The sequence below is a fragment of the Bombina bombina genome, chromosome 3 (assembly GCF_027579735.1).
Source record: "Bombina bombina isolate aBomBom1 chromosome 3, aBomBom1.pri, whole genome shotgun sequence".
NCBI lineage: Eukaryota > Metazoa > Chordata > Amphibia > Anura > Bombinatoridae > Bombina > Bombina bombina.
In genome coordinates this window covers 143,264,273-143,290,689 of record NC_069501.1, presented here as the reverse complement: position 1 = coordinate 143,290,689, position 26,417 = coordinate 143,264,273, and the positions used below count along the sequence as shown (strand labels likewise).

General features: G+C 37.2%; 1 protein-coding gene across 1 annotated transcript in view; it reads left to right on the top strand.

Annotated features, from left to right (window-relative positions):
• Positions 1–26,417, top strand: part of NCAM2 (neural cell adhesion molecule 2) — a 609,436-nt gene that overhangs the window by 394,899 nt on the left and 188,120 nt on the right.

Sequence of the window (26,417 nt, the reverse complement as noted above, 5' to 3'; positions counted from 1 at the left end):
GGAGTCGCCATGATTGAGTAGCCCTCTCTAAACTAGTGGGGTTTAAGGAAGCGATGACCATATCATGATCGGACCAGGGGCAGATAGCTATATTTGCATCTTTGACGTTGTCAAGGGTCCAAGAATCACTAAAGATGGCGTCTATTCGAGAGTATGTATGGTGTACAGTTGAATAAAATGTGTAGTCACGTTTCGTGGTGTGGAAACATTGCTAAACATCAAATAGATTGTGTCTAAGCATAGTAATTCTAAATATTTTAGATGGGAGGGAAACTCTGGGGTTGGTCACTTTTTCCCCTGGGGTCTTTCTGTCCAGAGTTGGGTCCCATGTGACGTTATAGTCTCCAGCCATGAGGAGTGATCCTTTCCTAATTTGGTCCACCTTAAGGAGTACTTGGTTCAAGAATGTGTGTTGATGGTAATTTGGAGCATATATATTCACTAATTAATGTATGGCATTGTTTAACTTTCATACTATAATAAGGTATCGGCCCTCAGTATCCCTGTCTATAGTTATTGGTGAGTATGACACATTTCTATAAATAAGTACAGCTACTCCTCTCTTTTTTTTTGGTGTAGGAGGCAGCCTCACAGATTGGGGAAAAGGAAGATCTAAATGTATGGGGGAGGGGTCTGACCAGTGGGTCTCCTGCAAAAATGCTACTTCTATTTTATGGTGTTTGAGGGATCTGAATAATAGAGTCCGCATCATTGGCGTGTTTAGTCCCTTACCATTAAGGGTATAGATTATCAGGGGTTGCATTTCTCTGAGTGTATGATCCGTAGCAAGAGTCGGTGGGTATCAGTCTGGGAAAAGGAAAGAGGTGAGAAGAGAGGGTAAGAAATGGGAAGAAGAAGAGAGAGTTGGTGGGTATCAGTCTGGGAAGGTAGAGAGGTGAAAAGAGAGGGAAAGAAAGGAGAAGAAGAAGAAGAAAAAAGAGAGACGGAAACAAGCAAGTCAGTTTCAACATTTGGTTACACATTTTGGCAATTAGAAAGTGTTGCAAGATGGCCAGCGCAAAGTTGCACTGTCCAAGGTTATCCTGGGAACTCCTATTATCTCCAGGGTAACTTGAAAACAAGTATACATATACTTAAAGGGATACTAAACCCAATTTTTTCTTTCATGATACAGATAGAGCATGAGATTTTAAGCACCTTTCTAATTTACTCCTATTATCAATTTTTCTTTGTTCTCATGCTATCTTGATTTGAAAAAGCAGTACTGTAAGCTTTAGAGCCAGACCATTTTTTCAGCACATGGGTAGCACTTGCTGATTTGTGGGTAAATGTAGCAAACCAATCAGCAGCTCTACCAAGGTGCTGAACTAAAAATGGGTCGGCTCCTAACCTTTCATTACTGCTTTTTCAAATCAAGATAACACGAGAACAAAGAAAAATTGATACTAGGAGTAAATTAGAAAGTTGCTTAAAATTGCATGCTCTATCTGAACCATGAAAGAAAAAAATGTGGGGTTAGTATCCCTTTAACGGGGGGGGGGGGGGAGGAAGAGCCGGAATCAGAATTGTAAACTAAATAATACGTCTAACATTTCTGATAGTTGGATGGGATCCTGGGTGCATACATAGATTCAGACAGGTAAACTGTGTCAAGAAAAAATAATAATGTATATATATATATATATATATATATATATATATATATAAAAAAAAAGGAAAAAGGAAAAGGGTTACTTAACAACTAACTAAGAACTGATACAAGTGAAAGAAATCAATGGTTTCTCTCTAGGGTATTTCAGCTATCAACCTGTAAACACCATACCAACAATTCAAGTTAACTTGTATAAAAACAAACATTAAGGCGGGGTCGGAGGTGAAGTATCTCCTACCCTCTGCTGTTTCAAGTAAACTGTAAATGATACATAATGAGATTCACTATTAGCAGCCTTGATTAAGAGGGTAGAAAGTGATGTGAGTCAAGTGAGTCTTGGATAAATAAAGTCTTATGATGGTTAAAGTGGTGCACCTGTTGGTCTCCTAGTGGAATGGGGTGCTCTGTGTGGTAGGGGCTGCCACTCCGGGACACCAACCCGCAGGGCAGGCGTCCAAGAAGATGAGGCAGCAGGTTAATCTGGTTCATCTCGATGAAGGTTTCATTTTTGTAGTAATTGCTTGACTTATTGTGGAGTTGAGGCTGTGTATTGTTGATTATCTTTGGTAATAAGGAGTTTCACGGGGAAGCCCCATCGGTATCTAATATCATGTGCTCTGAAAATCTTGGTGTAATCGGCATATGTCCTTCTCAAAAATAAAGTATGGGTTGAGAGGTCTGGGAAAATCTGTACCTGTTCAAACCTTTCAGGGAGTGTTTTGTTTTTCATATTGACATATATTAGCTTATCTTTAAAGGAAAAGTAATGGAGGCGAAGTACAACGTTTCTCGGCTTATCTGCCGCAATTGCCCATGGTTGAACCACTCTGTGTGCTCTGTCAATCGTTAGGTCTGAGTCAATGGCTTCTGAGACCATTAGATAAGAGGTAATTAAAGCGCCAAAGACCAAATGGCCGGGTCTGGGATATGTAAAATTATGTTGGTTTATTTATACATATAAAAGTTAACATTACGTTAAACCATAAAATCAAAATAATTAATCAAGGATCCAAGATTTTACAATAAGTTAAAATCAAAAAATAAAATAAAAATAAAAATAAAAACAATTATTTCCTTATACAATTTATATATATTAGTAAAATTGCTAGCGGTGTAATATATCCGGATGTATAGGTGGAACAGTGTGGGTGATTTCGCTAGAGAGACACTTCCTTATATTGTGGTCTGTCTAATGGTGACTAAATGTCTTGCATCATGTGGTAATATTTACCGTGTGTTTTCTAATTTCTTAATGTGAGTAAGGAGTGCCTGATGGTACTAAAAATATATTAAAAATATATATATAAAGTGAAGTGTTTGAAAAATTTCTTAAAAATTGTTGAAAAACAAATGTTGAAAAACAAATGATATTCAGAGAACAAGGTGAACAAACAATAATCAAAATGCTGTGTGAACAAACTTATACTCAATAATTGGTAGAATATTCTTCAAGGATATCACAGTTAAAGGTGGTCAAAGTCAATGGTGATGTGAAGACACAAACGTGAAACAAAAATGAAAAAAGTAAATCTTCAAATGTGTAAAAGAGAATGAAAAAAATATATGAAAAAAATAGTCCTGAAAAAATGTGAACAATCACGCATCCATAAAATTGTCAATTAGGATAAAAGTGTGTACTTGTTATTTCTCCCAAATGGAGTGTAGAAAGTTATCTCCCAATGTTCCTCTCGCCAGTGTGAGGTGCAATCTGTCTTCTAGGTGGTGACCCAAGCGGTCAATGTAATTCTCAGCAATATTCTATTCTTTTCTGCCAAAAACAAAAACAATAATAGTGCAGATGGTTTTAAACAAAATAATCCTACCAGAGTGTCACTTACCAGTCGACGCGTTTCGGTCATACACTGACCTTTCTCAAGACTGGTTTTTCTTATTCTTTTGGGTCTTTTTATACCCTGTTTAATTAGCATTTTCGTAATACCGGAAGTAGCAGTTACCACTTCCGGTTTGCGTAACGCTAATCTTTTTCTTATTTTATTATGGTGTTTCGTTTTGTCTAACTTGTTTTTGTGTGCTTAGTTGATTATACTTTGGGGCTTTTGTGAAGTATATTTTGGGGCTATTTTTTCTTATGTATTTTCACTTTGAACTTACGTTCCTTTCTTTGCCTCATTAGTCAAATCTTAAGGTATGTCCAAGATACTCGCTCTCATTGGCTATTATTAAGGTGTGGGTGTTACCTCATTGGTCAAATTTTGAGGTGTGTTCCGTATAGTCATCCCTATTGGTTTTGTTAGATGTTGTAGAAGCGTGTATGTTTATCGTATCAGCTGTGTTCTTCTGTTTATTTTGTGAGCGTGTCAGCCAATGGAAACTGACAATGTCTGCTCAGACTTGCTGTTCGTGTTGATATTTAGTGAGCTTATTTCTAAGGTCTAGTAGTTCACGATCTAAATTATGAGTTTTTACTTATGTTTATTTACAATTTGTAGATAGTTCCATTTAGCCGCTATATATTAACACTGTATAACTTTAACGTCATGCAGATACATGCCTTTTTCGTTTTGTTAAAAATGTTTTTTTAAAAACAGTAATGGTTTACTCTTTTTCAAAACCTGTTCATTCACAGGTTTTATTCAATTTTTGCATTGCAAGAGTTACGATTTTTCTTCAAAAATCGTGCCGTTTTTTTGGATCTTAAAAACCTCTCTCTGATCATCCAACCCTTAGACTTTCCAGGTTACTCCATGAAGCAAGTCTTTTCTAATAGATCTTATAGATTTAATGTTCTATAATTTTGATTGCTTTTTATGTTTATTGGTATGTGGGGATAAGATTTACTTTTAAAATGTGGAAATGGAGAGAATATTTCCTTCTACCCTTATACCCTATAGGGATTAAGTTTGCCTTTAGAACGTGGATAAGAGTAGAGATGGAGGGGTTATTGCATTCTACCCTTATGACCTTTGTATTTGGTCATTCCTTAAATCTATCTTCGGTCTACTAAGGTTCAGTCAGGAATTTTTGAGCTTGTGTGTACTATTCTAAAGGTGGTGCTACTTTATAGAATTTCTTATGGAGGATATGTGCTTAGTTACGATGTTGGATTACTGTTGATTGTCTGTCTTGATGGAGTGAAAACATGATCAAATGTTTTGGTCAATCATTGGTATTACTATAGGTGCTTCTATTGGGCAGAGTGTTTAGCTGTTAGCTATAGATGAATTTGAAGTGTAATTCGTACTACGTTGTTGATATTCAACTTGTAATAGGACTAAATAGCTTTTAATCTAATATATTGCGCTAGTCTTTCTAATATGGGACCAAATAACTGACTGGGCATTTGTTAAGATGAGTCAGAGTCGAGTCAAGGGAGAGATTTCACATCGGTTCAAATTTATATTTGTCCGTTATTTCATTTTCTCCAGGCTTTTGTGGGATATTTTTCGAAATTGTTCTTGAGTGTTATTTCTTTAGTTATAGTTCCTTTAGTGGGAAAATTTATTTGTTAGTCTCTTTTTCAGTTTCCAGATGACATGTTTCCACCGGATAGTCAAATTCTCTTACTTAGATTTCAAGATAAAACGATTCTTAAGGTGTCCTCAAAGTGAGAGTTATTTGTGTTGTTATTTTCGTGAGGTCTTTCTTCTTGTGAGTTATTTTGGTACTCTTCCACAGTGTTGGTTAATTTAGACCAGAAGTCAATTCAGATTCAATAAGTGGGACAAATCCTCTTTGTTGTTCAAACCTCTTGGGTAGGGGGAATCCAGATGAAAGATCCATTTTGACTCTTCAGTGAGTAGCCTTTTTTCTTGGTTACCTCCTCGCCAGTTCTTTGATACTTTCTGTATTCCTATGTAGGTCAAAGCCTTAGTGTCTCCAGGATGTTTTTCCAAGAAGTGTTTGTACAATGCTGTTTCTTTGTTGAGTTTCTCGATACACAGCAGATGTTCGCGTATCCTATCCCTCAGTGGCCTGGACGTTTGTCCCACGTACTGGAGACCACATGGGCATTGGAGTAGATACACTACGTTCTTATCTTGGCACCGTATTAAGTCGTTGATCTTGTATTTTTCTTTGTTGTTATATGATTGGAATTCTGTTGATTTTTTGCCACATTTGCATGCCTTGCATGTATGACAGGGGAAAAAGCCTTTTATTATTTTCCCAAATGTGTCTTTTATTTCCAATTGTTTGACTTTCTTTATGCTTGGTGCTAATTTGTTCTTCAGATTGCTAGTTCTTCTATATACAAATTTTGGTCTTTGGGGTAACCTTTCTCCAAGGATGTCATCATCCCTCAGTATGTTCCAATGCTTCCTAAAGATGTCTTCGATAATACGACTATTCTCACTGTATTCTGTTATTAGTGGTACATCAAGGGTCTCGTTGTCATTAGTCACCCTGGTCCTGTCTTTATACTTGGTTAATTCCTTTCTTTCAATTTTTCGGATCTCTTCTATCCTCTGGTCCAGATGGTTTTCATTGTAACCTCTCTCCAGGAATTTAGCCTTGATTATCTGGGTTTGTTCTTCCCATTTTTGTGGATCTGAGCAATTTTTTCTCATCCTTAAAAGTTGTCCCTTTGGGATGTTCGCTTTCCAATTTCTATGATGACAACTGGTTTGGTGAACATAGTTGTTACTGTCCACCTTTTTTAAATGAGTCGATGTTTTGATAGTATTGTCGTTTATTTCTATTTCCAAATCAAGGTAAGTAAGAGATTTTTGACTGTGTTCATACGTGAAGCGTAGATTAAGTTCATTTTGGTTCATCACTTTGAAGGTGTATTCCAAATCTTCTTGTGTTCCTTTCCAGATTAGTATTATGTCATCAATATAACGGCGATAGAGAACCAGGTCCGCGCCAGCGGGACATGATTCCCAAAATATTTCTTCCCACTTTGCCATGTAGAGATTGGCATAGCTGGGCGCGAACCTGGTCCCCATCGCCGTCCCACATATCTGCCTGTAAAACTTCCCTTCATTACTGAAGTAATTGTGATGTAAAATGTAGTTTATACTTTTTAGTATGAATTCACATTGTCTCTCCGGGAGTTCTTCATCTCTCTCCAAATAGAATTGTACTGCTTTTAGTCCTTCCTCATGCGGAATACTTGTATATAATGCAGTAACATCGCAAGTTGCCAGGATGAAGTTCTCCTCCCAGCTTATTTCCTCCAGTAGATTAATTATCTGAGTTGAATCCCTTAGATATGATGGGCGTTCTTTGACATGTTTCTGGAGGTGTCTATCAACATATTCTGACAAGTTGCTGCTTAAAGACCCTATCCCCGAGATTATTGGTCTTCCCGGGGGGTTTTTCAGATCCTTATGAATTTTCGGTAGATGGTATATTACCGGAGTTCTCGGAAATTGTACATTTATATAGTTGTACTCTTTTTCGTTAAGGATGTTTTCTTCTTTTGCTCCCTTCAGGAGGTCTGTCAGTCTTTTTTTGTATAGTTGGGTTGGATTTTCTCTCAGTTTTTCATATGTATTTTGGTCACTTAAAATCCTCTCCGTCTCGGTGTTATAGTCTGTTTTATTCATTACCACAATCCCACCGCCTTTATCAGCGGGCTTAATGGTGAGATTGTGGTTATCTTCCAGCTTTTTGACGATTTGGATCTGTTTATCCGTTAGATTTTTATTCTTTAGTTTCAACTTCTTGCTGTCAATATCACGTATTTCTCTGCATACTATTGTCTCGAATGTTTCGAGCGCCGTTCCTTTATGGGTTATGGGGTAGAAAGTAGACTTTGGCTTCAGATTGGTATGTCTATAGCCGTCATCCTGTTGAGTGTGACTATATTCTTGAAAGCCATAACCTGTCCTTTCAAGCGGTGATTTTAGGAAAAATCTTTTCATAGTTAATTTCCTAATGAACTCTTTTGTATTTATGAAGGTCGTGAACTTGTCTAGACTTTTAGATGGGGCAAAGGATAACCCCAATTTTAAGATGGATCTCTCATCTTTATTTAGTTCATAAGAACTCAGGTTGAATATCCCTTTTTCTGATTCTTCGTCCATGCTATGTTCTATTGCCATTGTTTTCTTCTTTGTTTTTAAGCCACCTCTTTTCCCTCTGTGGGTCTTGTTTTTACCCGTGTGGTCGATTGATTTTGTTCTCCTTTTTTGTAGTTTTGGTGGTCCAATTCTAAAAAAGAAGAAGAGGAGGAAGAAGATGAGTGGGGAACCTGTGTGTCTGTTGTTGTTTGGATATTTGATCTGTTTGTTCCAAGTTTCTTTTCTCTACCTCCTAGTTGACCCCCTGTCTTCTCCATATTTTCCTTCAATCTCTCGTTATGGAGTCCTTCTCTTGGTCCTTGTTGTCTTCTTTCTTGTAGGGGGGGTCCCATAGGTATTTTCATTTCTGAAAAATTGGTCTTGCCTTTCTCCATACATTGGTCTTCCATCAAAATTCCGCTTTTGTTGGTAGTTCCTATTGTTCCATTGATATTCCCTTTCTTGGTGTCTTTGATCTCTCCAGCTCCTTTCTGGGTAGTCTGAATTGTTCCAATGTTCTTGTGTGAATCTCCCTTTATAACCTCGTTCTCTCTCTCTTTCATCATAGGGATTTCTATAGTAGTCCCTTCTGTCCCTTCTTTGTTCAAAGTAGTTATAGCTCATTCTATTATTGTTATATGGTCTTTCATATAGATTCTGCCTGTTATATGTGTATTGCCCCCTATAGTTGTTGCCGAAATTTCTATGTTTCTGATTATAAGTGCGGGGGTTGTGTTCATTCTTATAATCAGTATATTTCGGTTTTTCATTATAATATTCTGACATGCTGTTCCTATAGTTTGCGTGTGATATTGCCTTTCAGAGTCTGATACATAATGAGATTCACTATTAGCAGCCTTGATTAAGAGGGTAGAAAGTGATGTGAGTCAAGTGAGTCTTGGATAAATAAAGTCTTATGATGGTTAAAGTGGTGCACCTGTTGGTCTCCTAGTGGAATGGGGTGCTCTGTGTGGTAGGGGCTGCCACTCCGGGACACCAACCCGCAGGGCAGGCGTCCAAGAAGATGAGGCAGCAGGTTAATCTGGTTCATCTCGATGAAGGTTTCATTTTTGTAGTAATTGCTTGACTTATTGTGGAGTTGAGGCTGTGTATTGTTGATTATCTTTGGTAATAAGGAGTTTCACGGGGAAGCCCCATCGGTATCTAATATCATGTGCTCTGAAAATCTTGGTGTAATCGGCATATGTCCTTCTCAAAAATAAAGTATGGGTTGAGAGGTCTGGGAAAATCTGTACCTGTTCAAACCTTTCAGGGAGTGTTTTGTTTTTCATATTGACATATATTAGCTTATCTTTAAAGGAAAAGTAGTGGATGCGAAGTACAACGTTTCTCGGCTTATCTGCCGCAATTGCCCATGGTTGAACCACTCTGTGTGCTCTGTCAATCGTTAGGTCTGAGTCAATGGCTTCTGAGACCATTGCCCTAAAAAGTTCTTTCAAATATGTTTCCAGATCTTGTGGAGAATTATCTCAGGGATCCCTCTAATTCGTAGGTTGTTTCTACTAGATCTATTCTCAAGGTCAGCAAGCTTCACCCGTAGTGAGGATATTTGTGAGGACAAATTCTCAGAGTAAGCTAGGAGATTTGAATGATTAATGATGAGGTCCTCTTGCTTTCACTCAAGGACGTCTCTTCTGTCACCTATGGAGGCAATGTCTCGTTTGAGCTCTGCAGTAGACTTCTCAAATTTCTTTGATAGAGAGTCATGCTGATCAGCTAATGACATTTTAATTGTATCTATAATGGGTGATGAGTCTTTAGAGATTGCCCCTTTGTTACTGCTAGAATATGTTAGTGAGGCCCTAAGATTGGTCTCAAGAGGAATATTGGAGTCTGAGAGTTCATCTTCTGAGCCATCTTGCTGTGTTGACAGAGTTAAGTGGAAATGGTCTATGACTGTTTTTTTCTGGTTGTGGAGTAGTTTTGTTTTCTTTCTTTGACTGTGTGCCATTTGTATTTTGTTTAGGTACAGGTATCAGTCTCTATATGTTTAACCGTTGCAAAGAATAGTTGCTGCTCTGCTTCTATCTGGTTTATTGCTTCTCAGTGTTGGTATAGATCACCCATCAATTTGCAGGAGTAATTATTAGTTAAGGTAATGCACCTTGGTTTACTTCATATTTATGGCTATGTAGGTCAATAGTGCCTAGAAGCTGATCAAGCACCCCTCCATTAGGGCTACTGTGTCAAACGCATGCAGGTATTACATCTCTATTATGTGTATCTTGTTGGTAGGTAGATAAGGGAGCCTGTATTGATGAGCTTAGAATTAGTATGAATAAACACCCTTCTCCAGGGGAAGGTTGTCTACTATTGATGAAGTCGGTAAAGGGGTCAGAGGATATGACCCCCCGTGGCAGGCAGGTGGGAAATGGGGGAGATAGAGTGTTATTAATCACGGCTATGGTTTCCCAATGTGTCCAGGTATGGTGATGAAAAGGACCTCAGTGCAGCTGGGTAAACATGCAATAGTAGGTTTTAAGAGCTCACCTACTTGACTGGATTAATAATCAAATCAGATATTAGGTCAAGGTCCAATATAAGTAAGGTGAGGTAGGGCCTAGTATGGAGTAGCGATGAATGCCTATACCCAGCAAGCAGGTCCAAATGGTACTCTTAGAGAGTCTCTGAGGTATACAAGTTGTGCAGGAGGCAAATTGTGTTTTGAAAGACTAAGATCAGCTTACTCACCTGTATAGATCCAGTTATCAGGGAGCCTCTGCCAGTGAAATGCCACATGGATTGCATACTCGAGTAGGCCTGATGTCTCTGCAGGCCCAAGTCACTGTGTAGACTTCTGAGGCAGATCCCCAACCTTCCGGAGGTAGAAAAAAATCTTTCTAATCTGAAACTGTGCTAGATCAACTGCGCTAAAGCTGAAAGTGTGTTAGGAATAGTTCACATTCTTATGTTCTTCCCATAGAAGAAATGATTATTTTTTTATATATATATATATATATATATATATATATATATATATATATATATATATATACAGTAACAAGTGTCCCAGCACTCCAGCCTTGGCAACGTGTCAACCACCTGGGTGCAATCCTCAAAATTCATATACAGTTAAGTTTGGAAATGAAGGGCACTCTCAGGATATTTTGAAGAACCACAAATGTTTTTATTTAGAGTCACAAAAAGTCATCAAGGACCAAGTCGACGTTTCGGCTCACATCAGAGCCTTCTTCGAGACAAAGAAATTATCACTCCAGCACGTAGCCGTGCTCCCAAACAGGAAATGTACTCTGCAGGGGGCGGCATTACACAAGCAGTTCACCAGAACTTCTTGCGCAATGTTAAATGCCGACAGGGTATGCTGTCAGCATTTAGAGATGTCTGGTGAACATGATACTCTACAGCATATCATGTCTGCCAGACTTTATTATAACTCAATAATTGCATGTCCATAGGTTAAAGTAAGAAATCCGTCAACCAAATCTGACAGCATTTTACCAAGTAAACTTGGTGTTATAGATCATCCTGGAGGGTTGTCCAATATTTTATGAATCTTAGGAAACAATGTGAAAATAAGAACAATTGTTTTAACCAACAAAAAGAATAATCAAACAATTTCTGGATAATAATTTAATTTTGTAAAGCTGAATTTAAGTTAAGTGTAAAGCAGTTCTTTTTTCTGAACAACATTTTGAAAGGCTTTTATTGAACAGCTAAGGGCCTGAACTGAATACAATCTTAGCACAATAATTGTAAAACTTTTCAATAAGCTCTTTAGAAAATCTGATTATTGGTTCTCTTGTAGAGCCTGTTAAAGCAAAGACTGAAAATCCAATGTAACTTGTGATATAATAAAGGACGATCCATCACTGGAATATTTGTCAAATCATTTCTGGAAACATAAAAAAATCGAGTAGCCCCAGGAATAGTTTGAAGTGCTTTATTTTACATTTACATTAAAAACAGAATATGTTTGAAAATATGTTAAGTATGAGTATTTCTACAGAATTTGACATAGAAAAAACATTAGTCTCATCTCTGCTATTTTGGCTGTCTTACCGATGGTATCTGAACTTTTCTACTCTTGCATTTAAATTGGGTAAAATAAATAAATACAAAATTATATATATATATATATATATATATATATATATATATATATATATATATATATATATATATATATATATATATCCTCCAAAAAGCAGGCACTCACTGGGCTTTATAAAAAATATATTTTATTATTCCATATTAAAAGAAAAACGTTCCGACACTAATTTGTGCCTTTGTCAATGTCACAAAAATCGGCAAAAAAGGTGCAACTAAGCACCCAAAATCCAGTAACATACATTTAAAATCTTACCCCTTAAATACATCAAGTACTTCCAAGCTGTGCTGCAACAAATGCACAATCATATTTATTTTTGCAGTGATATTAAGCATGTAATCCAAATAGCCCCCATCCATCCATATGTTGGTAACACTTGTAGTGACTACTTAGCGGCAATGTTGTAATTTACTTCCTTGTTGCCATTAGCTATTGTTGCGCCCTATGAGAAATTTGTCTCTAAGCATGCGCATTATCGCTCCGGGTGTCCCTGACCACATGGTAGATTCGCTGATGTGTTGTTCCTGACGTTGCTATGACAATGCTATGACAATGTCGTTCTATGCGTCATCACGCTAGGCACGTCTAGCGTGTCAGCGTGACGTCAGTGTTGGATGTTTGAACGAGCGTGCTAATGGATGGCGGCACAGCTTGGGAGTACTTGATGTATTTAAGGGGTAAGATTTTAAATGTATGTTACTTGATTTTGGGTGCTTAGTTGCACCTTTCTTGTCGATTTTTGTGACATTGACAAAGGCACAAATTAGTGCCAAAACATTTGTCTTTTAATATAGAATAATAAAATATATATTTTTATAAAGCCCAGTGAGTGCCTGCTTTTTGGAGGATATGGACATTTGTTAGCAGTGCACCGTGGTACATTTGGAAGTGGTAAGATTGTGCAATCCTATCTATGACTGTGTGTATATATATATATATATATATATATATATATATATAACTTTTTAGTTTTAGGTCAGGTCAACGTTTCGGTCCACGCAAGGACTATCTATGTAAAAAAACATAAAACACTATTATAATACTCTCCTTGTGTATATTTATACCAAATTAGTGAGCTTAATTACTAGCATGTTGCATCTCTAGTAAATGCTAATATGAATAAAGCCTAATAAAACACCCAACAGTGCCCTGGTGTAATATATGAAACTGTTGGGTGTTTTATTAGGCTTTGTTCATATTAGCATTTACTAGAGATGCAAAATGCTAGTAATTAAGCTCACTAATTTGGTATAAACATAGAGAATGAGGGTATTATAAAGTGTTTTATGTTTGTTTACATAGATAATAATTGGTTTTGAAAAAGGTCCTTGCAATGTCCTAAGAGTGCCTCTTCTATTCTACATTTATTTCTTAAATATGAGAGCATCCTGACATTTAATCCAACAGTGAGTGCTTGGATCATCCAATATATTGTATTTGTATGTTTTATAGTGAGTGCCTTGTAGGCCTATCTTTTTTTTCCCTTCATACCATTAACCATTTTCTATTATTATTTGTTGATTTTAATTAGTATTTTAGGATTTGCAAACAAATTTCAAGGTATTTCAACTTTGTTTTTTGTCAGAAGTGGGATTTGTTCACTATTTTAATTAAACAATTTTGTTAGAATGGGATATGAACATGCCTGAGATTTTAGGAGGTAAAATATATTAATTAAAATATTTCAAAGAAACGTGATATGAAAAGAGTTTTATGATGGATCTCATTGCAGAGAATCTCAATGCAGAGAATAATGTGTTTTCATATTGCCTAGAATGGTATTTTTTTTTTAACATATTGGCATAGGCTCCCTGTGTTTATAAAATAAATATTGTATGGCAAAAGTGTTTTTGTTAAGATTTAAAGGGAACAAGTTTTGTTCTTGAATCACATAGATTATACACTTTTAACCTTTCCAATTTTCTTATATTATCTAAATTGCTTAGTTCTCTTGGTATTATTTGTTGAAATGTATGTTTAGGTAGACTCAGGGGCTGAGAGTTAGTTGCTGATTGGTGGATGCAAATATATGCCTCTTTTCATTGGCTTACCAATGTGTTTAGCTAGTTCCATTGCAGCTCCTTCAATAAAGGATACCTAGAAAATAAAGCAAATTTGATAAAAGAAGTAGATTGGAAAGTTGTTTAAAAAATGTATGCTCTGTTTAAATCAGAAAAGAAAAAAAATTGAGTTTCATTTCTCCCTTTAAGATCAAATCACTTTTTCACCATTTTAAAAAGAGATAAACATTTCTGGGCATATTTTTCAAGCTCCTGAAGGCTCACCAGAAATAGAAGTTATGAAGCAGCGGTCTGAAGACCGCTGCTCCATAACCTGTTCACCTGCTCTGAGGCGACAGACAGAAAATCGACAGAAATCAACCCGATCTAATATGATTGGGTTGATTGACACCTCCTGCTAACGGCTGATTGGCCGCAAATCTGCAGGGGGGGGCGGTATTGCACCAGCAGTTTGCAAGAACTGTTGGTGCAATGATAAATGCCGAGAGCGTATACTGTCAGCATTTATTGATGTGCAACAGACATAATCCTCTATATCGGATCATGTCCACTCGCACCATTATAAATAGGACCCTCCCTGCTGACCTCCTGCCCAGGAATTCCAGTGAAAAGACATTTATTCTTGGAATGGTTACAGAGTACATTGAGCGCTCAAAGCTAACAAGTGGTAAGAAGTCATTTGAGTGATTTTGTGTATATTAATCCTTTACATTAAATCATACTGTTGCCACATAGTGCTCATGACAAGGCAGTCTATCCCTGATATGTATATGTACATAACTATGGATGTTTTAGTAATTCAAAGAACAGTTTTAAAATTATATTCTCTAATGTAATTTTTTGACTATATTGTCAATTTAATCATGATAAAAATATTTTTTGTATGAATTGGATGGAGTTAATACTGTTCAATAATTTAGAAACTTATACTGCAAGTGTACATTGTTGGACAGTGGATTTTTTTTTTTTCTCACTGCAGGAATATCTATTTTACAAAATCTATAATAACTATTTGTGCTGCCCTCTTGTAAATGCAACAAAGAAAAAATATTTTAATATCCCTACAAGAAAAGAGAGATACATTTTTTTTGTTTTAAAATACTGGGTAAAACTGTACCTATTGTTGTGGAAAACAAGTCATAGATTATCAGACAACAGAATCGAATATTCTTAATACAACACATTGAATATGTCAGCTTTTTTTTGTGGCAATAGATGCAGAAATAAGGTTTCAGCCGTGTCTCACGACATATCTTTCTGAACATCAGACAGCCTTTTGTGACTTCTCAATTGGGTACAAGAGTGAGAGAATGCTTTGTAAGTCTAATGTAATCCGCTGTGTGTTGGAGAATGAAACAAGAATAGCACACCTCCAATTGCAATGCATTCTTCTGTTCCATTTTTCCATCAGATCAAAAGCCTTTCCTGTTCATTCAGGATAAAGTAAAGCAGAAGAACAACAGGAGTGATTATATGTTGGTTTCTTCTATGTAAATAAAGTTACATGATTACTCAGACACATACAAGACAAGAAAACCACACATGACAGAAAAAACAAGATAGCATTGTTCATTATTTATATGTTATAGTAAGTGCACATTTGCTAGACTCAGAAGAAATAGGCATGATTGACTGTATAGAAGAGATTTTATAATTTATATTCCTGACATTTGGTCTTGAAATCCCACTCATTATCAAAGGTGCTGGTCACCTATATGGCAGAGATAACGAATAGGACTAATCCCCATAATTTATATATATATTCCAAAAACAAATTTTCAGCAGGAGTGCAAAAAGCGGTTAAAACAAAAAGTTTTATTATGTGTAATCACACAATTAAAACATGGGGGTACCATCCAAAAATAGAACAAAATATAACATCAAATTATGCATGTGAACAAAAAGCTAACATGTTTCGGCTTGCAGCCGTAATCATAGCTAGAGAGTACACCTGTTTTAGACTTTAAGTACCCTGATTTAAAATCTCATTGGTTAAAAACAGTCATGCTCAGTTAATCTTATTACCCTATCACATTAGTGAATTCAATCTTGAGTTTGGGAATAGCGAAATCTTAGGTAAGATGTTAATGTCTATCTTGTAGGGATTTATAATACACTTAGCCAAACAGATATAACTTAGTTGAGTACTCTATAGAGGTGATAGAAATATGATTATACATTTATGCAAGTGAATATTAACTCATAATAAACATTTTTTTGTGTTGTAATAAACTTAGTCTTATGCATGTTAATCATATTTTTGGTAAAAGGGAGGATAAGCTTTGATATAATACATGAATTAGTATTTAACAAATTCAAACATTTAAATCCAGATTTTAATTTAAATCCAAGCATTAATTTAAATGTATTGCAGTCTTACAATTGCTCTTTTAAGTGGACAGTAATTTAGATTCATGAATAACATCATTATATATACTTATATACACTCCCTACACCTATCATATTTTAGTGTGAATTGATGTAATTGTTTGTTCAAAATCAAAATCAAAAGTAGGTCAGACATGATGAAATTAGTAACTAATAAAAGTAAGTTTATATTTGAGTTCATCTTCTCACTTTTGATGGACAGGTCTGTCATATGATTTTTCTTAAAAAGGAACAAATGCTAATCCTATTGTCAAATCAAATTTGCAGTTTTGGGATAAGGTTCGCAACCTTTCGACCGTAGCGCCGCATCCCTCGCCATCGCATTCCCTTAGGGGGCTGCTATTGTCACTGCCAGACTCCCATCCCAACTTATGGTTCGCTTTGGGGTTGACTAGAATAGCAGATTTCTATGCAGGGGATAAGCTACTAAACTACCAGGACTTTCTACGGAAGTTTAATCCGCCTCCTCGATTGCACTTTGAATTCTGGAGACTACGTAGCCTTCTCCTCTCGTGGGGCTTTGGTGCGGGCCCACTAAGGCCTAAAACCGCTTGGGAAGTTCGCTGGGACTCTATGACATCCCCCGGTAAACTTCTGTCCATCTCGTATCTTACGCTCATGAAGCCTCCAGTTTTCTATAAATCCCCTCCAGTACGGCGATGGGAATCTTCCCTGATGGTTTCAAACGAACCACAACAATGGCGGATGGCTGTCCAATTAACCAAGAAAGCTATACACTGCATAACCCTGTACGAGTTATTTCTCAAGGTTATGCTACAATGGCATATGACTCCTATCCGCTTGTTTAAAATCTCGGCAGCCAATTCACCCAAATGTTGGAGGGGCTGCGAGGAGTTGGGAACGCCCCAACATATTTGGTGGTCTTGCAGTCAGATTCAGCCGCTCTGGCAAAAATCAATCCGATACTGCTCTTCAGGGAATATCCACTTACCTCTGTCCCCTAGTTCATGCCTGTTCCACATCTTGCCTAGGAAATTGACTCTACCTCAGAAACTATTCTGTATTTACCTATTTCTAGCTGTTAAATTAGCTGTAGCGCGTATGTGGCTGCAACGCACTGTCCCTTCGTGGGAACAAGTGATGGACATACTGGATTTTGTTAAAAGAATGGAGTCCTATGTCTCCCATGTCCACGGGTCCACAGACCTTCAGTCCCAAATTTGGGCACTTCGCCCAAAGTAATTCCCCCTACAAACACTTTGGGGACTTTAGGTTCCTCGGGTTAGCTGTAACCGGTGCTACTAATGTCCTCCTGCCCATTCCCCCTTTCTTCCCCTTATCTGAACCCTCCCAATCTCCCCCGCTCCTATCCCTTGTCGGTGTATACCCCCCTCCTTTTTTTTTTTTTTTTTTTTTTTCTTTTTCTTCTCTTTTTCTCCTTTTTGGATAGCTTGACACAGTTTCTTTTTTTTTTCTTTTTTCTATGTATAATCTGGTTAACATTTCTGATTGTCATATTCTATGTTTAAGCTATAATTTTGGTATGAACATTTATGATGATGAAACCTCTATACACTAAGGAGTTTGCTGACTTATATGGGTTATTAATAATATGGGTCTTTTTTCCACAACAAATGGACTTTTGCACCCACCCATGGAGAGGTGGGAATAAGATCATTGACCAACAGACACCGAACATGGACTTAAACATCCAGCATTCTCTCTCTTGTGCTCCTTATTTTATGTGATTGTTTTATATAATACTACCTCTGGTTAATCCTGTTATTCCTGTTGTATGTACTATTGATATGTATGTACATGCTTTTGATGCTCTTATGTTCATTTATCTTTTAAAATAATAAAAACTATTTAAAAAAAAAAAAAAAAAAGGAACAAATGAAGAAATATAAAAATGGAAATGTGAAAGAATTAGGAATGAAATTATTTCCAATAATTTATTAAGTCGTATTCCGAGTTCATACCTTGGGGAACTCTAGTACATAATTTGAAGATCCAGAACATTTCCCTCTTGCCCAGCAATTTGTCTCTGTCACCTCCTTTTGATGGAGTATTCACTCTTTCTATTGCTTGCCAACGGAAGGTAGACAGTGCTTTATTATGTTTTTTAGCAAAGTGCTGGACAAGCAGGGTAGTTGCTGTACCAGCACTAATTGTAGACAGATTATTCCTAATTTTTGTGTTGGCATCATTTGAGGTAAGCCCTACATACTGAAAAGAGCATTCAATGCATTTAATTACATATATAACATATGATGTGGTACAGTTTAAACAAGATTCTATTTGAAAAATTTCTCCTGTACTCATGGACTGAAAATTGTTTGAAATAAGGGCATATTTGCAAGGTCTAGATTTCCTCTTGCTGCATTTGAACATACCCTTATGCTGTAAACATGCACTATTAGATTTAGTATTAGACTTGAATATACAGGAGGGGGACAAAGTATTTCCCAAAGTCTTACACTTCCTATAGGAACACTTTAGACCTTCTGGAGCTGCTGCAATTGGAAGACAGAGTCGCAATTACATTCGAGAGTGCGGAAGGGGCAGGTAGGCAACTCAGTTATAGCGCTGAGGTGTAGAGGTGTTTTTGTTCTCTATCTATATCCTCCATTTAAAAGGAGGTCTGGACAAGTCATTTAAATGGAATTAAAATGGGCAATTAAAAGTTACATTGTTATGTTTTTGCAATCTTTGTTTATCTGTTGACAGACCTTAGTTACTTTGGGATCGAATATTCTTAAAGGAACAGTACTGAATATATATATATATATATATATATATATATATATATATATATATATATATTGTGGTTGTTCTGTTCATTTTAATTGCAATATGGACCAAGAGTTTGTACCTTTTGTTGAATGCAAGCTTTTTCTAGAGAACCAAGTTGAACCTCCTTTGCGCTTTTGTTCTTCTTGTATTGAAAGGACATTAATATATAAAGATATACTTTAGGTTGATGCTGTTCAGGCAATGCCGCAGCTTTCTCCTCAAATGTCCCAAGCTTTAACAATGTCACATGCAGCGTCCTGTGGTTCCTCACAATATCCTGGAGGAGTCTATTTGCAAGCAAAAATTGCTGCCCAGGTATCCTCTGTGGTAACTGAAGCATTAGCTGCCATTCCCATTCTACAGGGAAGACACAAGAGGAAATTTAGAGAATCAGATAGTAAGGTTTCTGATCCAGTCCCAGCTAACCAAGTTGCTCTTTCTCATAAGTCTGAAGTGGAAGATATGTCGGTAGCCTCTGAGGGTGAAATATCAGATTCGGATAGTATAATTCATTCTTCTGATGCTGAAGTTGTATCCTTCAGATTTAAGCTTGAACACCTTTGTGTTTTGTTAAAGGAGGTTTTGGCTACCCTGGACGACTCAGATGTTCCTGTCGTTGTCAACCCTAAGAAATCTAGTAAATTAAATAGATACTTTGAGGTTCCCTCCTCTGTGGAGGTGTTTCCTGTACCAGACCGTGCTACTGAGATTATAGCATGGGAATGGGAGAAACCTGGGATTCCCTTTTCCCCGTATCCAGATTTTAAAAAGATGTTTCCGGTGGCTGGCTCCATTAAGTTGTCGGGGCAGATGGTACCCAAGGAAGAAGGGGCGATTTCTACTCTGGCTAAGAGAACCACTATTCCTATTGAAAATAGCTGCTCTTTCAAGGACCCAATGGACAAGAAGCTGGAGGTTTACTTGAAAAAGATGTATATTCATCAAGGTCTCTAATGGCAACCTGCAGTGTGTATTGCTACCATGACAAGTGTGGCAGCTTATTGGTTTGATGCATTGTCTGAGTCTCTTCAGACAGAGACTCCCTTGGAGGAGATCCAGGATAGGATTAAGGGCCTTAAGATAGCCAATTCCTTTATTACTGATGCTTCATTGCAGGTCATTAGGAGCCAAAATATCTGGTTTTGCGGTATTGGCGCGTAGAGCATTATTGCTGAAATCTTGGTCAGCAGATGTTTCATCTAAGTCTAAGCTTTTAGTGATTCCTTACAAGGGTAAGACCTTGTTTGGACCGGGTTTGGCAGAAATTATTTCCCATATCACGGGTGGTAAAGGGTCCTTTTTGCCCCAAAATAAGAAGAATAGGCCGAAAGGACATCAGAGTAATTTTCATTCCATTTGTAACTTCAGAGGTAAGTATTCCCCCTCCTCTGCCAAGCAGGAACAGTCCAAACCTTCTTGGAAACCCAGTCAGTCTTGGAACAAGGGGAAGCAATCGAAGAAACCCGCAGCTGAGTCTAAGTCAGCATGAAGGGGTTACCCCTGATCCGGATCGTTTTAAGTGGGGGGCAAACTTTCTCAGTTCTCTCAAGCATGGATAGATGTCTCAGATCTAGGGGCCGTGGACATAGTATCCCAGGGTTACAAATTACAATTCAAGACCTTTCCTCCCAGGGGCAGGTTCCACCTCTCAAGATTATTTGCAGACCAGATAAAGAGAGGCGTTCTTGAAATGTGTACAGGATCTTTCCTATCTGGGAGTGAGAGTTCCAGTTCCAGTACAGGAACAGGCTCTAGGGTTCTATTCCAATCTGTTTGTGGTTCCCAAAAAAGAGGGAACTTTCCCACCGATTCTAGACCTAAAATGTCTAAACAAGTTTCTCAGAGTACCGTCTTTCAAGATGGAGACTATCTATTCCATTCTTCCTTTAGTGTAAGAGGGTCAGTTTATGATGACCATAAACCTGAAGGATGCGTACCTTCATGTTCCCATTCACAGGGATCATCACAAGTTTCTGAGATTTGCCTTTCTAGACAAACACTTTCAGTTTGTGGCTCTTCCATTTGGCCTTGCCACAGCTCCCAGAATTTTCTCAAAGGTTTTGGGGGCTCTTTTGGCAGTTATTCGGTCTCAGGGCATTGTTGTGGCGTCCTATCTGGAAGACATTCTGGTTCAGGTGCCATCTTTTCAACTATCAAAATCTCACATGGAGAGCTTGTTGTCTTTTCTTAGTTTCCACGGATGGAAGGGGAATTTGGAAAAGAGTTCCCTTGTTCCGGTTACAAGGGTGGTTTTCTTAGGGACCATTATAGATTCCATATCAATGAAAATATTTCTGACGGAAGTCAGAAGAGCTAAGATTATTTATTCTTCCCTATCTCTACAGTCTGCTGTATGGCCATCAGTGGCACAATGTATGGAGGTAATTGGTCTGATGGTTGCCTCCATGGACATCATCCCCTTTGCTCAATTTCATTTGAGAGTTCTACAGTTATGCATGCACAGTTAATGGAACGGGGATTATGCAGATCTGTCTCAGAAGATAGTTCTAAATCAGTCGACAAGAGACTCTCTCCTGTGGTGTCTGTCTCTGGGGCATCTTTCTCAAGGGATCATTCAGTGGGCGGAATCTATCTGCCATCCACATTCCAGGAGTGGACAACTGGGAAGTGGATTTCCTGAGCAGACAGACTTTTTATCCAGGGGAGAGGAAACTCCATCTGGAGGTCTTCTCCAGGTTACCTATCAAATGGGGGTTGGATTTGATGGCGTCTCAACAGAATGCCAAACTTCCAAAGTATGGCTCAAGGTCAAGAGATCCTCAGGCCTTCCTGATAGATGCTCTGGCAGTTCCTTGGAACTTCAGGTTGGCTTACCTGTTTCCTCTGTTTGCTCTCTTTCCACAAGTCATTGCTTGTATCAAGCAGGAACGAGCGTCGGTGATTCTAATAGCTCCTGCGTGTCTTGGCAGGATCTGGTATGCAGACATAGTGGAGATGTCATCTCTCCCTCCTTGGAGACTTCCTCTTCGGAAGGACCTTCTACTTCAAGGTCCCTTCCTTCACCTAAATCTTGTTTCTTTAAAGCTGACTGCTTGGAGATTGAATGCTTAGTTCTGTCTAGGCTGGATTTTCTGAGTTGGTCATTGAGACCATGATTCAGGCTCACAAGCCTGTTACTAGAAAGATTTACCATAAGATATGGCGTAAATATCTTTATTGGTGTGAATCCAAGGGCTATTCTTGGAGTAAAGTCAGGATTATAATACAGGTACTAAGGGAGGCGCTAAAAAAGCCAAAGGTATCAAGCACTTATAAAATTTAATAAAAACACATATGCATACAATATCATATATAAAAGGGGACGTCTCCCCAAAACGAATACTACTATTTAATTACTTAAAATACTAAAAAATACAATTGATATAAATTCCCACAGATAAAAAACATACAGTCTGTATAGAGCAGTCCCAATCAGTTCGTTATAATAAGGTCAGAAAGAAATGTCTTTTCTCCATATAAAAAGTAACTGAGTATACGGTCAGCGTTTCACTAGTCAAATACCACCAAGCTGCCAAATTGATAGACCAATTGCTGCCAAACAGTGTAAGTAGATAATTATATACTTGCAATTCCAAAGTCCTCTTACTGTGTAAGATATCACTTTAGCAAAACATTCAGCCGTGTACTTTACCAGATCCTTATACGTGAGGTGGATGTCTTTTCCCCTCGCCCGGTATTCACCTCGAGCGGGGCCGACTGAAACTTTCTGGCATCTGACGTCACTGAAAGATGTTCCGGTTTAGGAGAAGAAGCCGATTCCTGCGCTTACTTCTATGACCTGTAGTCATGGTCCTCTCAGATGAGCCCTGCACTTAGTGCTTATAGCACGCAAGAGATTGGATACTGGGCAATGTGAATGATATCCCAGAATTGCTGCCAAACAAGATGATTTACTCCTATTTAGGAGAAAATAGTTTCAAAATGTATAACCCGGGTTATTAAGTAGGATATGTAAATTGTTGTCACAGAAATAAAAACAACACTGCCAAAACACACGACGCGTTTCGCCCTCCTATGGGCTTTATCAAGATAGTGGTGGCAAGTGTGAATGCCCTTATTTAAAGGGGTGTCTTTCAGTCTGATTGGTGGTGGTTTCAATTAGCAGAATTGCCTTAAGGTGGTATTTTGACTTTTAGTAGCAACTTCTTTTTAAGGTGGTATTTTTCTCTTCTGACCTTTTAAATGAAATCATACAATCTTGCTGTTACAGGGACCTCACAATCGTACCAGAAAAAGGATTGCAATAGATTAATAAATAGATTATTCATAAATTAATAGTCATTCATCTTTAACGGGACCTCTATGTGTAATTAAAAGGAGATACAAAATCAATTTATCACTACAAACTGGCTCAATGGCTTCCTATTAAAGAGCTGTGTAAATATATCAAATGTAATTACATGAGTATACCATAAAATGTGCTAATAAAATTACATAAATCTCATAATAAAGTGCAAAGTTAGTATATAATCTTACAATTGAAAAAAATCTAATACCTATGTAAGTGTAATATAATCTAAAATAATATATCATTCAAATAAAAAGGGAGAGAGATCTAATTCAGAATTTAATCCCTTAGGATATAGGGTGTCATACTTATAGATATATTCTGCTTCCCTTATAAGGAGGGTTTTCTCGATATTACCACCTCTCCAATGATTGTTTATTTTAAGAATACCCCAATATTTTAAATCCCTAGTATTACCATGGTGAACTTCCTTAAAGTGCTTATATAAATGTGTGTCTTATTTTTCTTTTTCTATACAAAGAAGGTGTTCTCTTATTCTATCCCGGAGACTCCTCTTGGTTTCTCCGAAATAGAATAAGTTGCATGTGCATTTCAATACATATATAATATTCTTATGAGTGCATCTAATAATTCCCTTTATCGTGATATCTTCACCCAAACTATTAATTTTCAGATTCTTCAATTTTGAGCTATGTGTGCATGCTTTACATGTGTAGCAGGGAAAGAAACCTGCTACACTTCTACCCTCCAGATCTAATTGTTTTTGGTCTCTTGTCTTCTTTCGTATTTCACTAGGGGCCAGAGTTGTTTTAAAATTCTTTGCTCTCTTAAAAATAAAGGTCGGTCTGTCCGCCAACTGATTCCCTATAATGTTATCCTCTTTTAATAAGTGCCAGTTCCTTTTAATAATTTTTTTAATCAGATAATGGTCTGCGTTATAATCCGTTATAAATGGAACAATAATTTTGTCTCCTTTAATAATTTCCTTTGTTTGATAATTTAGAAGATCATCCCTATTCTTCATTTGTGCTTTTTTTTATAGCCCCTGTAATATTTTCCTCCTCATAACCCTTTACAGTAAATTTATCTGCTAGGGCTACTACCTGTCTTTCAAAGTCCTCAATACGTGAGCAGTTTTTCCTTATCCGTAAGCTTTGGCCGAACGGGATATTGTCCTTCCAAAGCTTCAGATGGCAACTATCCGCATGTAGCAGATTGTTGCAATCTACCTCTTTAAAGTGAGTTTGTGTTTCCAATTTTTGGTCTATTACCATAATCTCTAAATCTAAAAACACCACTACCGTTTCCAAAATACTAACCACTGAAGAGAAATCTTTTTTAGACTACAGCCCTCCAAGAGAGGGCACATCAAGAGACACCCCAAGATTAAATTTAGACCAAACCCAAAGAAGAAAAAGAGGGCTAGAGGAAAGAGAGGAGGAGGAACACGTAAATGTAGCGAAAAGGGTAAGATAGTTAATAATGAAAAGAAAGGGATCTTCAATCTGAGCCAATTTAAGTTAAACAGTGAACAAGAGAAACTTCTAAATTTGGGATTATCCTATGCCCCTACGGTAAGGATGAACAAGTTTAATACCCATATCCATGTAAAGAAGTTCGTTAGAAATTTGACCATTAAAAGATTCTTTATGAAAACCCCTTTAGAGAAACAAGCGTGTAATGACCATGAAATAACAGATAATTTTCGACATACTAGTCTGAAGTCAAAGTCAAGATTTAACCCCACTTTTGCCAAAGGCAATTTTTTAGAAACATTTGAAAAGATAGTAACCAATGATATAAGGAAATGTAGTCTCCCCAAATTAAGAAAACAAAATATAAGCAAAAAAGAAAGAGAGACCCTGAGTGAGTTACAAACCAATAATCAAATCACCATAAAGCCGGCGGACAAGGGTGGAGGGGTAGTAATTATGGACACAACAAAGTATATGGCAGAGGCCTACAGACTCCTCAATGATTAGAGAACATATAGATTGTTAACCAGTGACCCAACAAAAAGATACAAAATAATTCTTGATAAAATCCTAATAGAGGGAAATAAAAAAGGAATCCTAAATGATAAAGAATTTTCATATTTAACATCTGACCACCCGAGAATCCCCATTTTTTATTTCCTACCGAAGGTCCACAAGTGGCTGATTAACCCCCCGGGGAGACCAATAGTGTCTGGGATTAACTCCATATCAGCAAATGTGTCCCAATATATTGACAAATTCCTTCAGCCCTATGTATCTAATTTGGACTCGTATCTCAAAGATTCTACTCAAGTGCTGAATTGTCTTAAATCGATAGAATCGAGTAATGACATGATAATGGCGACATGTGATGTGTCGTCATTATATACCATAATCAAGCACGAACAAGGTATACAAGCTGTCAGACACTATTTAGAACAAGATTCTAATATGAAGGATGAACAAAGAAAATTTATCTTAAATAATATCAGGTATATATTGGAGCATAATTATTTCTCGTTCGACAACAATTTTTTCCTGCAGATAGAAGGGACCGCGATGGGTACGAGGTTTGCACCGAGTTATGCCAACCTCTTTATGGGTGTCTGGGAAGAGCATTTCTTTAATAGTAGAGATCTCGGTGCAAACCTCGTACTCTATAAACGTTATATAGATGACCTATTAATTATATGGAAGGGTCCTGAGCAGGAATTGATTAAACTCTTTGAAGAGATGAACGACAATAATAATGGTCTTAAATTTGTGAGTCATTATAGTAAAGAAAAAGTGGTGTTTTTAGATTTAGAGATTATGGTAATAGACCAAAAATTGGAAACACAAACTCACTTTAAAGAGGTAGATTGCAACAATCTGCTACATGCGGATAGTTGCCATCTGAAGCTTTGGAAGGACAATATCCCGTTCGGCCAAAGCTTACGGATAAGGAAAAACTGCTCACGTATTGAGGACTTTGAAAGACAGGTAGTAGCCCTAGCAGATAAATTTACTGTAAAGGGTTATGAGGAGGAACATATTACAGGGGCTATAAAAAAAGCACAAATGAAGAATAGGGATGATCTTCTAAATTATCAAACAAAGGAAATTATTAAAGGAGACAAAATTATTGTTCCATTTATAACGGATTATAACGCAGACCATTATCTGATTAAAAAAATTATTAAAAGGAACTGGCACTTATTAAAAGAGGATAACATTATAGGGAATCAGTTGGGGGACAGACCGACCTTTATTTTTAAGAGAGCAAAGAATTTTAAAACAACTCTGGCCCCTAGTGAAATACGAAAGAAGACAAGAGACCAAAAACAATTAGATCTGGA